Here is an 11192-nt window from a genome sequence, read left to right as displayed (position 1 = left end):
AGGAAGTGATTTTTTCACCTATTTTTGTTCACTCATATCATTTTAATATCAGGAAAAAAAACCAAAAACCCAACTACAAACCTCCATCCACTTAAAGTTTTGTAACAAATCTGGCATTTTACCCAACTCAACTGCAGATTTTCTCCAGACCTGCAAGGCCACCTTGTGTCCCGTTAAATACTTTGTGTTGGCCAGAGCATGTATATATCTGCTCTAGGCACTGAGAAGTTAGCAGCATCGTGGTCTATGAGCTGCTTTAAATACTGCAGAAACATCAGATGTCTCCCTCTATGCAACTCAACTTTCCTTCCTCGCTACATTAACTTGTATTCACTACAGAGACCATATATATTCATGTTCTCATTTCTGAACTCATTGTGATTGCTTTATCTTCCATCAATAAACCTCATTTTTAAGTAAACACACACACACACACACATATATATATAATCAATGTATATATGATCATCTGATAAAATGAACAAATTGCCTCATTATAAGGAAGATGATCCCCAAGGTAAAGGAAACAGAGCTAATAATGAAACCTACAGATATGATAAATGCAAGTTGATACTTATTTCCTTGTACCATCAGACTGGGTACACCAATAAAAAATTAATACTCCTATGTAAAGGCAGCTCTCACTTTCCTGCAATGTTGCTCTAAACAGTGCAGTAGTATAGAGCCTTTTAGGAAAAGAAAGCTAAAAGAAACATACTCTATCTTTAAGGTAAAATACTCCTGATTCAGTTCAGAATCCATTCAATATTTGAGAATGTATTTCAGAAATGTATTTATTTTTAAAAGTATTTTTTCTGGACTTCAGCATAGTTTAGCACTTTTTCCTCTGCAGAGAAAAATAACAGTAGAAAGATATTGCTTCAAGTTTTGTGTGGGCGGGGAGGCTGTCACATTTTGAGTTTTGCACTTCACATATGCAAACAATATGATTTTTGTGGGAAATTGGGCACTGACTGCCATAATCTAAACGGGGTTTATTGTTCAGAGTGAAAACAAAGGAGCTCTGTGAAACCTCCTAAGCAGACAAAGAATTTCTCTGCAAATAGCATAAGGTACGTGTGTGTGTGTATATATATATATATCTATATATATATATATACGTATGCTATATATACGTATGATTCATTCTGACTTCCGAGAAAGATAAAATGACATAATACATTCATTTTGCAGGGTTTCTACTTTTCATTATCATTAGTACAACCTCACAGACAATCATCATCTCTGTTAAAAGAAAGTCATTCTAAGAAAATCTATATAAAACACTGCTTCTCTTGGACAGAAGGAAATAATTCTTCACCAGCAGCTCTGGAAATCTTCCCAGAAAAAAAAAAGTTACATTAGTTCTTCATCCTGAACAAGACTTGCTTAAAACTAATATAAAATTTCTTTCCCCATCTATCCTCACATTAGAAATATCTGACACATCTCTGAAGTTTAGAAGTTGTTCGTTACACAGGCAGCTCCAGGTTCTTGCATTCCTGACAGCAAAAACTAATTGTTTCATGCTAATCTATGCACAAAACCCAGATTTTCTTCTTTGATTTTTGTACTCTCTAGCAAAGTTGGTTTAAGAAGTTTTTGGCCCAAGGTGCTCCCATTTCTTCCCTGGGTATTTCACAGGTGCTGTTGCACGACCCTGTACCTTCATCTGTATCACTAGCACTGCTGGAAGGAGGGGTGCTGGGGAATTAATCTGGCTGTTGAGCTATGAAAAAATAAAGCTCATTGGATATTTTAACACATACCAACCCCTCATCTGCTTCCTGGCAGGGCCACCAGTGAAAAGAGTTACAAGGACCACTTCCAGCAATAAAGGGCCGATGTGAGAAGAAATCTTGAAGGTGTCTGCGAGGCTGAAAGCCAGAGTGCTGGATGGCCTCTGGCAGTGGGTGGAAAGACACATCAGGAAACCAAGGCAGGATATGATTTTGGTTTACAAAGTAGGTGCCCACAGTTATATTCAAGGAAACAGATTTGTCAAGTGTTAAAATTGTCTTTTGCTGTGCTTCTTCTTTATTGTACCATGGGAACTGTTTCTGACACCTGTCTATTTAAAATAATGTACTTCTTAAACAGGAATGTGCCAAAGTGCAGCATTGCTAAAATAATAGTATGATTACTTGAATGCCACTTGAATACCAGAGACTACAAATCATGGCTGAATTTCCATTACAATCTTCCCAATAAATGATTTCACATTTTCTTTCCATATTCAGATTTTGGGTAAGACGGAAAATTCTTCCTCCCGTTCTCCAGGTACAGGGATGATGACCTGCAGCGTAACAAGTTTCAGAGCTTTATAACAGCTTTGCTATGTAAATTGACTTTACTCACTAGTTGGCTCAGCAGTACCTGCTGGGGATATCTTTAATTTGATTCAGGAGGCAGAGCAAAAAGCACTTGCTGAGCAGCCAGGCTCACCTGAGTGCAGTGAAAGACACTACAAAGGAATATAGGTAAATTAGACCTCGTGTATTCTTGTAAATGCTCAGCACATAAAATGAATTAGATGGGAGGCATATTCTAAGTATAGCTTTATGTGAGTCACTGCTTTATCACATGACTGATTAGCACATTCCCAAGGCTTTTCTGTGCCTTCAATATATCCTGCATCATTCAAATAGAGAATAATAGTGTTCATTCTCTTCCCCATACATCACTGCACAGCAGGAGCAGTGGAGTTATAAGGAAAAAAGGCTATTAGCTCTAACTCTCAGATTTTATTTTACTTTTTTTAATGAATAAATTGCTATGGGACCTTTTAAGTAAAATAGATTATATTCAAGTTTCATCCAGAGAATTATTTCCTCAGATGCCCTTCTGTCTCTCCAAGAAATAGTACTACTCAGCACAGATTTGAGCAGGAAAAGGCAAACTTAAGCAATCCCCTGCTGATGCTGTCTGGATAGGTATAGAAAATCCACTGGTTTCTTTGAAAGCATGGAGCATGGTCAGTATATATCAGTATTGAAGAAGAATCTCTAGGAGTTACTAATGGTTGAAGTCAAAGTGGAAATGGTTAGAAAGTCTGCTGATGAGCAGGAGTCAAAAGCTAATGACTTCCTTCATGCCAGAAAGGACTTTCTGATGCAGGGATAGATGGGGCTGTGCCTGAAGACCACATTCCACTGCAAGTGCTCCTATTCCACTTCATCAGTCACACAGTTGTCACCGTTAATAAATTCATAGAATATTTTGAGTTGGAAGAGACCTATAGGGACCATCTAGTCCAACTCCTGGCTCACACAGCACCACTCACAATGCAAACCCTGTGTCTGAAAGCATCAGCCAAATGTTCCTTGAACTCCGGCACTTGGGGCCATGCCCACTGCCCTGGGCAGCCCGTTCCATGCCCACCGCCCCCTGGTGCAGACTCTTTCCCTGACCCTCACCCACCCCTCCCCCGACGCAGCTCCATGCCGTTCCCTCGGGCCTGTCGCTGTGACACAGAGCAGCGCTCAGCGCTGCCCCTCCGCTCCCTGTGAGCAGCTGCAGCCGCCATCAGGCCCCTCCTCAGCTCCTCTATTCTGGGAGAAACAAACTGAGGGACCTCAACCACTTTTATACACCTCTCCCTCACGCACTTTTCCCTCTAGACTCTTCACCATCTTCGTAGCCCTCCTTTGGACACTCTCAAATAACAAGAAAGCACGCTTGTTGCCCCAAGACCTCATGGTTACACATTTGCTGCCATGGGTTGTGATCCAATATTCTGCCTGAGACTGACTAGTGCACATCTGGAACATCTTGTTTTTGCAGATGAGTGAGTGACTTGTTTGGTTTCAGCACCGCTTCGCTGGCCGAGCAGAGCTCATCTCTGCTCCAGGACTTGACCTAGCACCTTTGTGCAGGAGACACTGGGTGAGACATAGGAGAGATGTTTGCAAACACTTCAACAGGAATGTTCCATCAACAGCTCTGCCCTGGAAGAGCACAACACCAAAGGTGCTTTTCAGGTACATTCTTGCCACATGGGATCTCCCAGGCTTGTGGGAACACTGGGTTTATCCTCTAGGATGCAGGTACAGTTCTCAACTGGTTTCATCACTTTGCTGCCTGTTTCAGACAGAGTGGTAGCTGCTGAGAAGCTCATGAAAAACAGATACAACGGTGAGAACTACAAGCCCATGAAAAGAGCTAACTGGTGCCGCTTTGAAGTCACAGATCTGATAAAAACATTTTGTTCATGCCAAAGGAAGCATGCCTGAATGCAAAGCACATTCATTCTCAGTTTTAATAACTTGTAAGTATTGAGATATTAGCCTGGCTTTGTTATAAAAAGAACTGAAACACTAAAGCACAGTATACAAGGTGAGAAGATTGTATAAAAGAATCTTTTCCAGTTTTCTGAATAATGTTAGAAGTCTGTTTATTTAAATAACCTTGTGGATTTTTCCTTCAGCCTTCATTACATTGTGTTAATGTGTTCTGAGTATTTCTAGAACTAAAAAAAAATGGGCAGGAAAAAAATCCCCAAACTCTTAGAAAAGATTTTCTCAACTGTTATGAAGAATTAGATGTTAATTGAGACAGCAATGTTGCAGATCACATGATGACAGCAGAAAAAGCAAACTGAGTTTTGTTTTTCACATACTCATGAAGAATATATGTATGCACACATATATGCATATAGTAATATATATAAATCATATTTGTTTCAAATAGAGAAAGTTGAGATCTATGGCCACAGGTGCTGTTACTGTTCATAATTAACAGAAAATTATGGAAAGGAAGACATCTTCACTGCTGTCCCAAGCAGTTCTATGAAGGGTGCAGTGCTGAGAAAGTATCTCCTCACAAGTACACAATGCTGAAAGACTCACAGCACAGGAAAGTAGTTAAATGCACTGTATTTCCACTGTAATAATAATGATAAAGAAGGATAATCAGAGGAAACATTATTATAATAATGTGAATAAATGAATAAAAAATAGTCAAAGGTTTCCAATCTTTTTTCTAATAAAACCTTCTAACTTGGTGCTTGATACAGTCCCCTGAAAGAGTTAAAAGCCTAGACCATATCTATGCTATGCACATGAGTTTTGTCTAGACAAGCCAACCACTTCCTTTCCTAGAGGATGTTCATGCTACAGCAGGAAAAGCCACAAGGACTTGGTCATCTCCTCCCATGTGAAATCCTGCAGCAGGAGTAGGGCTGGAGGTGGGGAGAGCCTCTTCAGTTTTCCCATTTAAATACTGGCCCCGGAACTTGCCTGTGCAGACCCACATACGGAGACCTCTATGTACAACATGTCCTCCAGCCAAGTTCACCAGTGTAGCTTTCTACCAGCTGTGATCCTTTCAAGACACTATGTCCGAATTATAGGAGCTACATTAAACTAACATTTTCCATAGCATATACATGGGGAAATCCACCCTCTCCACTTTTCAGCTCCTCCTTCCTTTATACACTATGTATCATCTGTTTCTTTAGGTGAAAAGATGGGACAAGAATTTTGAGTCTTCTGCAGACTCTCTTTTTTTTTCATGCCTTATCAAGAGTAAGGCTTTCTTTGGTGTATAAAAATTTAATATCCCTGGTTTTAAACGTTGCTGCTACCTTCTATCAGCTGTATTTCATTATAACTGAATGGGACCAAAACATGAGCAGCAGAAACTGGTTAAGTTGTGTGTGATACAAGGTATGTCACATAGCAAGGGTAGAGCAAGACTACAAATACACAGTCTGCTTTTGTCCTAGAAAACAATGGAATGAAATAACATGATTATAACAAATGTTTTCACATTTGCTTCTTCTCATAAAAATGCCCTTTTCCTTACTGGCACACAGTGAAGTCTCATATCACATTCAGTGCCTCTGTGGAGGATCTCAGCATCTCAGGCACCAAGGTGAGCCCACTCTCCTGCAGCATCTCACAGCTCTGAGGCTACAGAGATTGCAGAGTCCCTTGCTGCTTATTACTCCATTATTTATCAGTCATAGAAGCCCTCCTATCCCAAAATCACTGAGAGAGTAAAGGCACAAGGGTAAAAAGGAGTGAAAGCAATTACCTGGAACACACTGGGTAGCACAGCTGCAACTGGTACTATAATTGAGCTCTGTGGCTCCTAACGACCAAGAAAAAGAATTTTAAATGGAGAAAAGACAAAATGCCAAAGTCTTGGGCAATCTGCTAAAATAACCCAGAACAGGTAACAAAGGACAGCAGGTTCATCAGCATGGCCCAGATAGGACAGATCTGCCTTCAATTAATTCAAAGTTATCGTGGCCTTAGCAAATGGAAGGTATCAGCTCATGCTCTGCTTGGTAATGTTTTCCTCAACATCAACCTTTTTAGAACAAAAGTTCTGCTTCTCTGTTTCCTTACTCTGCTACGCTATTCTCAGTAGACTTATGAAATGATATCACACTTATGAAAAGCCAACGAAGAAAATTAAGGTTAAAGAACCCATGAGTTATCAGTCCAGTGCCGTGATACTTTTTTATGTGCACAACATTACAAAATCCTCTTATCACTTAATAAACAATTAACTATGGCAGGAAAATTAGTAGGTAAGAAATCCAAATAAATAAGCCCCACTATCATGAGTAGGCGAGGGGCTGAAATTATGCAGCTCACCATTGGAGTGGCTTCACTCTTTGTTGTCATCAACTCTGCACCTGTGCCATGTCTGTGTTGCTAGCTACTCTGTGCTAGTATTTTGCAGATGGATCTAAAAGCCAAAGGCACAGAGTTCAAAGATAATGCAGATATTGCATGAACAGGTACAGCTCTGAACATGGCTCAGACCTTAGGATGATGACTTTTATGAGTTTCCCCTTCCAAAATATTGACTACAGAGCTTGTAACGTGAAGGAAACTGCAGCAATGACAGCATAGTAGCAAGGTTCTAGGCTGCAGCAAGTGAGAATACACTCGGATGCAACAACTGTGGGCACAGAAATAAAGAAGCTGCTTACCTTCAGAAGGCTTCAGACATGCAGAGATCTCTAGCAAGATAGCCTTACCTCCCACTAACCCTCACATGAGACCCGACTGCATCCCTTGTATTTATCACAGGCATCCTGATAAACATGCATTTCAAGCTCACAGGTGGGAATGAACAGGTCTGATTTGTTGTCTTCTACAGCTGCTTATAATCAGAACTACTCACAGAGAGAATAAATATTATGATTTTATATTGTTCTATTAATTAAAAATGAGAAACAGCAGTGAGTCATCTTCAGTTACAGAAAGCAAAAAATAAATCAATAGTTATTAAAAGCAAAGCCACTGCTTATCACAATGACACCTTTTACATTTATTTTGTGCCTTCTTTCTAGAGCACTTTGCTGGTTTCCCTGAAGAATTCCTTACAGCTAATGAGGATTTTACTCTTCTAGGATTATAACCTCATTGAACACTAAGCAAATAGTAAGAAGTGAGATACCCGGAGGCAGAAAAGATAATATTTTCATGGAAGAAGTGAAAGAAACAAAATAGCTTCAGAGTTTGGAGATATAAGCGCTCAGCTTCACAGGAGAACAACATCCATGCATGTGACCCATGGCCAGCATTAAACAGGGAAGCTGATGGCAGATTTAACCTAGTGATGAGCAACCAAGGCTTTGAGGCAGCTTGAGCTTTTATGTACCATGGATGTCCCATCTTCCAGTGTTGTGGACACCCACAGTGGGATAAGAGCATATGGGAAAAACTACCATGCTCCCTGGCCTTGCCCCCAAAATGGCTCAGATGCTTCCATGTCTGTCCACAGTTTGGGGAGAACAGAGGAAAGGGTCACCTCCTGCCTTGCTCAACAGAGGAGTGAGAAGCCATTCAGTAAGGAAGAATATACAAAATTCACACGTATGGAAATGTGTATGATGTTTTTTAAAACACCTGCATTTGTTGATGTAAGATATGAGGGTTCTGTGCTTCCCTTCAGAAAGGAGTTAGTCCTCTTTGGTAACAAGATGGGAACATGCACTGAATACTAAAGTGTTTCAGTAAGCAAATTTTCTTTCTTCTACACGTCCCCAGTATTATGAAGGATAGTACCAAAACTGAAATCTACCAATGTTTCTCTTAAATTTTCTAAGTTTTCCAATTGGGTTTTAAATGCATCAACAATACCTAAACTTTACTGGGAAAGTAGACAATAAAAGTAGATTTCTGGCTGTGTTGTCACCATTTTTTCATGTCAGGACAAAGGAGTTTAAAAGAAACTTATTTACTTTCCTACGTGGCACATTTTTTATTGTTATTTGCTGTCTAATGAGCATACTGGCTTCCTTGTGTTCTGTGCTCCATCCAGAGTAACAAAAATTCTTGCAGTGACTTTTGACCTCAGTGCTGTTCCTATAAACTCATTGGACATGTGAGCATCTGAACACCTCTGGAGTTCCTCCAGCAGAACCTGGGGAGCAGTCATCTCTAAGGAGCAAGAGGTAATGAGCACCCCTAGTTCTCATTGATTTCTACAGGTCACAGCTGGCATGACACTGGTTATATTTTCCCTCTAAACTGACAGTCTTCATAATCTGATTTAGCTTTAATTACGTGAACTAGAAGCTCCATGTTTTATGAGTGGAAACCAGATTGGCTGTAAATAAGCGTATTGTTAGCCGCAGTCACTCTGAGGTATTGTGGTTATATATTCTCAGGTGTCTCCCTAGCAGAACATCTGCTGCCATTTTATATCATTATTCTGCACACCGCTATTTTGAGGCTGGTCTTTAAAGCATAGTGGATTCAGAAGTTTGTTTTTAATACTATGGTAATAAATCTACAGGGGACATTCTTCTGCATATGGTGAGATGAAAAAACAAAATGTTGATTTGTTACTGGAGTTAATAATTGTAATAATAACTACACTGATAATAATAAAAGGCTGTGTATGCTGTTTTTCCCCAGCAGCCTCCGAGTAGTTTTACAAAGGCTGGTAAAATGTTTCAGCTCTAGCGCAAGGTAGGGAGTTCATAATTGGCAGCAGAACATCCACTTTTCCCTATCTAGCCGGGGTCACAATACATGTATTTCTCTCTCATTGTATTTGGGTATCTGTTGCTTTTGTCTCCTCCTGTCTGAAAAAGGTAGGGGCATACTCTGAAAATTCACACTCATAATGCATTGTATGTACTGGCAAAGCACATTCCAGTCCCACAGTACAGGTAGCATTAACAAAAAGGAGGTGGTAGGGGTGCCATATAAAATTTGTAGCCGCTTAAACCTGTAAGTCATGGATATGAAGATTTCACAGCAGGGTTGATCTGTATTGACTGTTTTCCTATCATTTATGTTGAGTGCCCTAGAGCTAAGGATGTTACGTTTACACAGATTGTACAAAGGCAAAATCAGTTCTGGGGACATTTGGCCTACCTGATCTCACTAGGATGGAATGGCTGGTTTGTGTATCACACTCTGGTCTTTTGAGGTCACCACTCAGTGCTCATGCTGATACTGCTGAGGATACAAACTCCTGAAAAGCCAAGAGATAACACTTTCCTTCCTGAGATAGGAAGTTCTAGGGAATGTGCATTAGTCTGAAAGAGATATACTCCTCCATGGCTTTCAGATACCTGATAGATTGACTGCAAGTCCCAGCCAAACAAACCATCCACTTGCCCCACTGCAGGTAGTGGGGCTGGTCACACTGATGAGATATGACCAAGTTTCGGAGCTTGCCCTGCAGCATCAGAACCATCCAAACTGTCACATTCCTGCCCATTCCTCTCAGTGGAGCTGCAGACACCACGGAGTCCTGGGACCAATTTAATAACTGGAAAAATAGTTGTAACAGTATTTACTATTATTGGTGTTATAGCAGCACCTAGAGATCCATCCTGGGACTGGTGATCTTCTGCCCTGAAAGTACGCAAAGGGGACTAAAGAGAGTCCTTTGTTGCAGTGGATGGAGTCTAAATGGAAGATATATTCTGGAGGGGCACACAGATGAGGAGCAAATGGAGCTGCTGGGAGACAGCCTGAGCTGGAGTTAATGTCACCTAAACACAGGGGACCTGCAGCCTCCTGGTGGGTGGGCTGTGCTGGCTGGCAGTGTTTTACACTCGGGTTTCATATACTGGATTACATGGGGCTTAACTTGTCAGTGAAGTTGCTATTAGAATTTGCTCCTACTCATTAGTAGTAGAGGGGGGAGTTATAACGTAACTATAATCCTCAGTATCTCTTCATTGAAACAACAAACTTCTGGCTCGTTGAAATAATCTGATCATTGAAAAAGCAACAGCTGAGGACTTACGGTAAGTAAGTATTAAGTTACCAGTGTTGACTGAAATCAGCTGGACTTTCTGTGTGATGGTAGAGCACTCTGGAAACCTGCCCTCCTGGGTTTTATCCAAGCTACTGTAGTGATCAGTCACTCTTTCTGCCTGTTGCCTGGAAGGAACAGATGTTCATCAGAATGTTTCATCTTAGCTTAATTAAAGAGATAGGCAGAAAACCCAAATAATGCTCTATCTTATATGGAGGCATTTTGATACATGATAAAGACACAGGCTGTGTTTGCTTTAAGTTATTTTCAATGCTAGCGTGCTAAATCCTCATGTCTAGAAAACTAAATATAAAATTGGAAGCTTAATTATAGACATCCAGTGAAGTACTGGCTTTATTTCAGTTCTGATCTTATGCTCAATTCTTGAAAATTAAGTTGTGTATCCTACCACCAAGAATACAGCTCTGTGGGAATTTAAAGAAAGGTGAAGAAGAGCATTTGGCTTAGGGTTTATCAGTGCTCATTGGAAAGATTATTCTCCAATTTCTGTGGGTATGGCTTTATTTGAGTTGGGAACATAATGGGACTTAATGGAAAATGAGCATATCCTCTGTCTAGCTGACAACACTTTCAGGAATCAGTGTTTCTAGGAAAAATAGTTGAAACTTTTTTCTCCTTTTTAAATAAAATAATAATAATATCAAAAGAAAGTGTTTACTGTGTTTATACTTCAGTGCCTGTGCGTGGCTAGAAGTGCTACACAACAAAATACAAACCTTATTGAAAATACATAAATCCATGAACACTTCTCTGTTCATCTCCCAAAGTAGTGCAAAATTAAAAAATAATGAAGAGCAGAGTCTTCTTTGACCCTTTGGGCTGATAGTCATCCTCTGCTGTCAGAGGGCATGGGCAAGACTCTGCTTTTCTGGGGAAATCCTCTAAAAAAAAGCTGTATTGGTGCCATGAGAGAGAAAAAAAAGCTTTTT

This window comes from Meleagris gallopavo, chromosome 6 (assembly GCF_000146605.3).
Source record: "Meleagris gallopavo isolate NT-WF06-2002-E0010 breed Aviagen turkey brand Nicholas breeding stock chromosome 6, Turkey_5.1, whole genome shotgun sequence".
In the NCBI taxonomy this organism is placed as follows: Eukaryota; Metazoa; Chordata; class Aves; order Galliformes; family Phasianidae; genus Meleagris; species Meleagris gallopavo.
The sequence above is the reverse complement of the archived record's forward strand: the minus strand, read 5'-3'. Positions refer to the sequence as shown.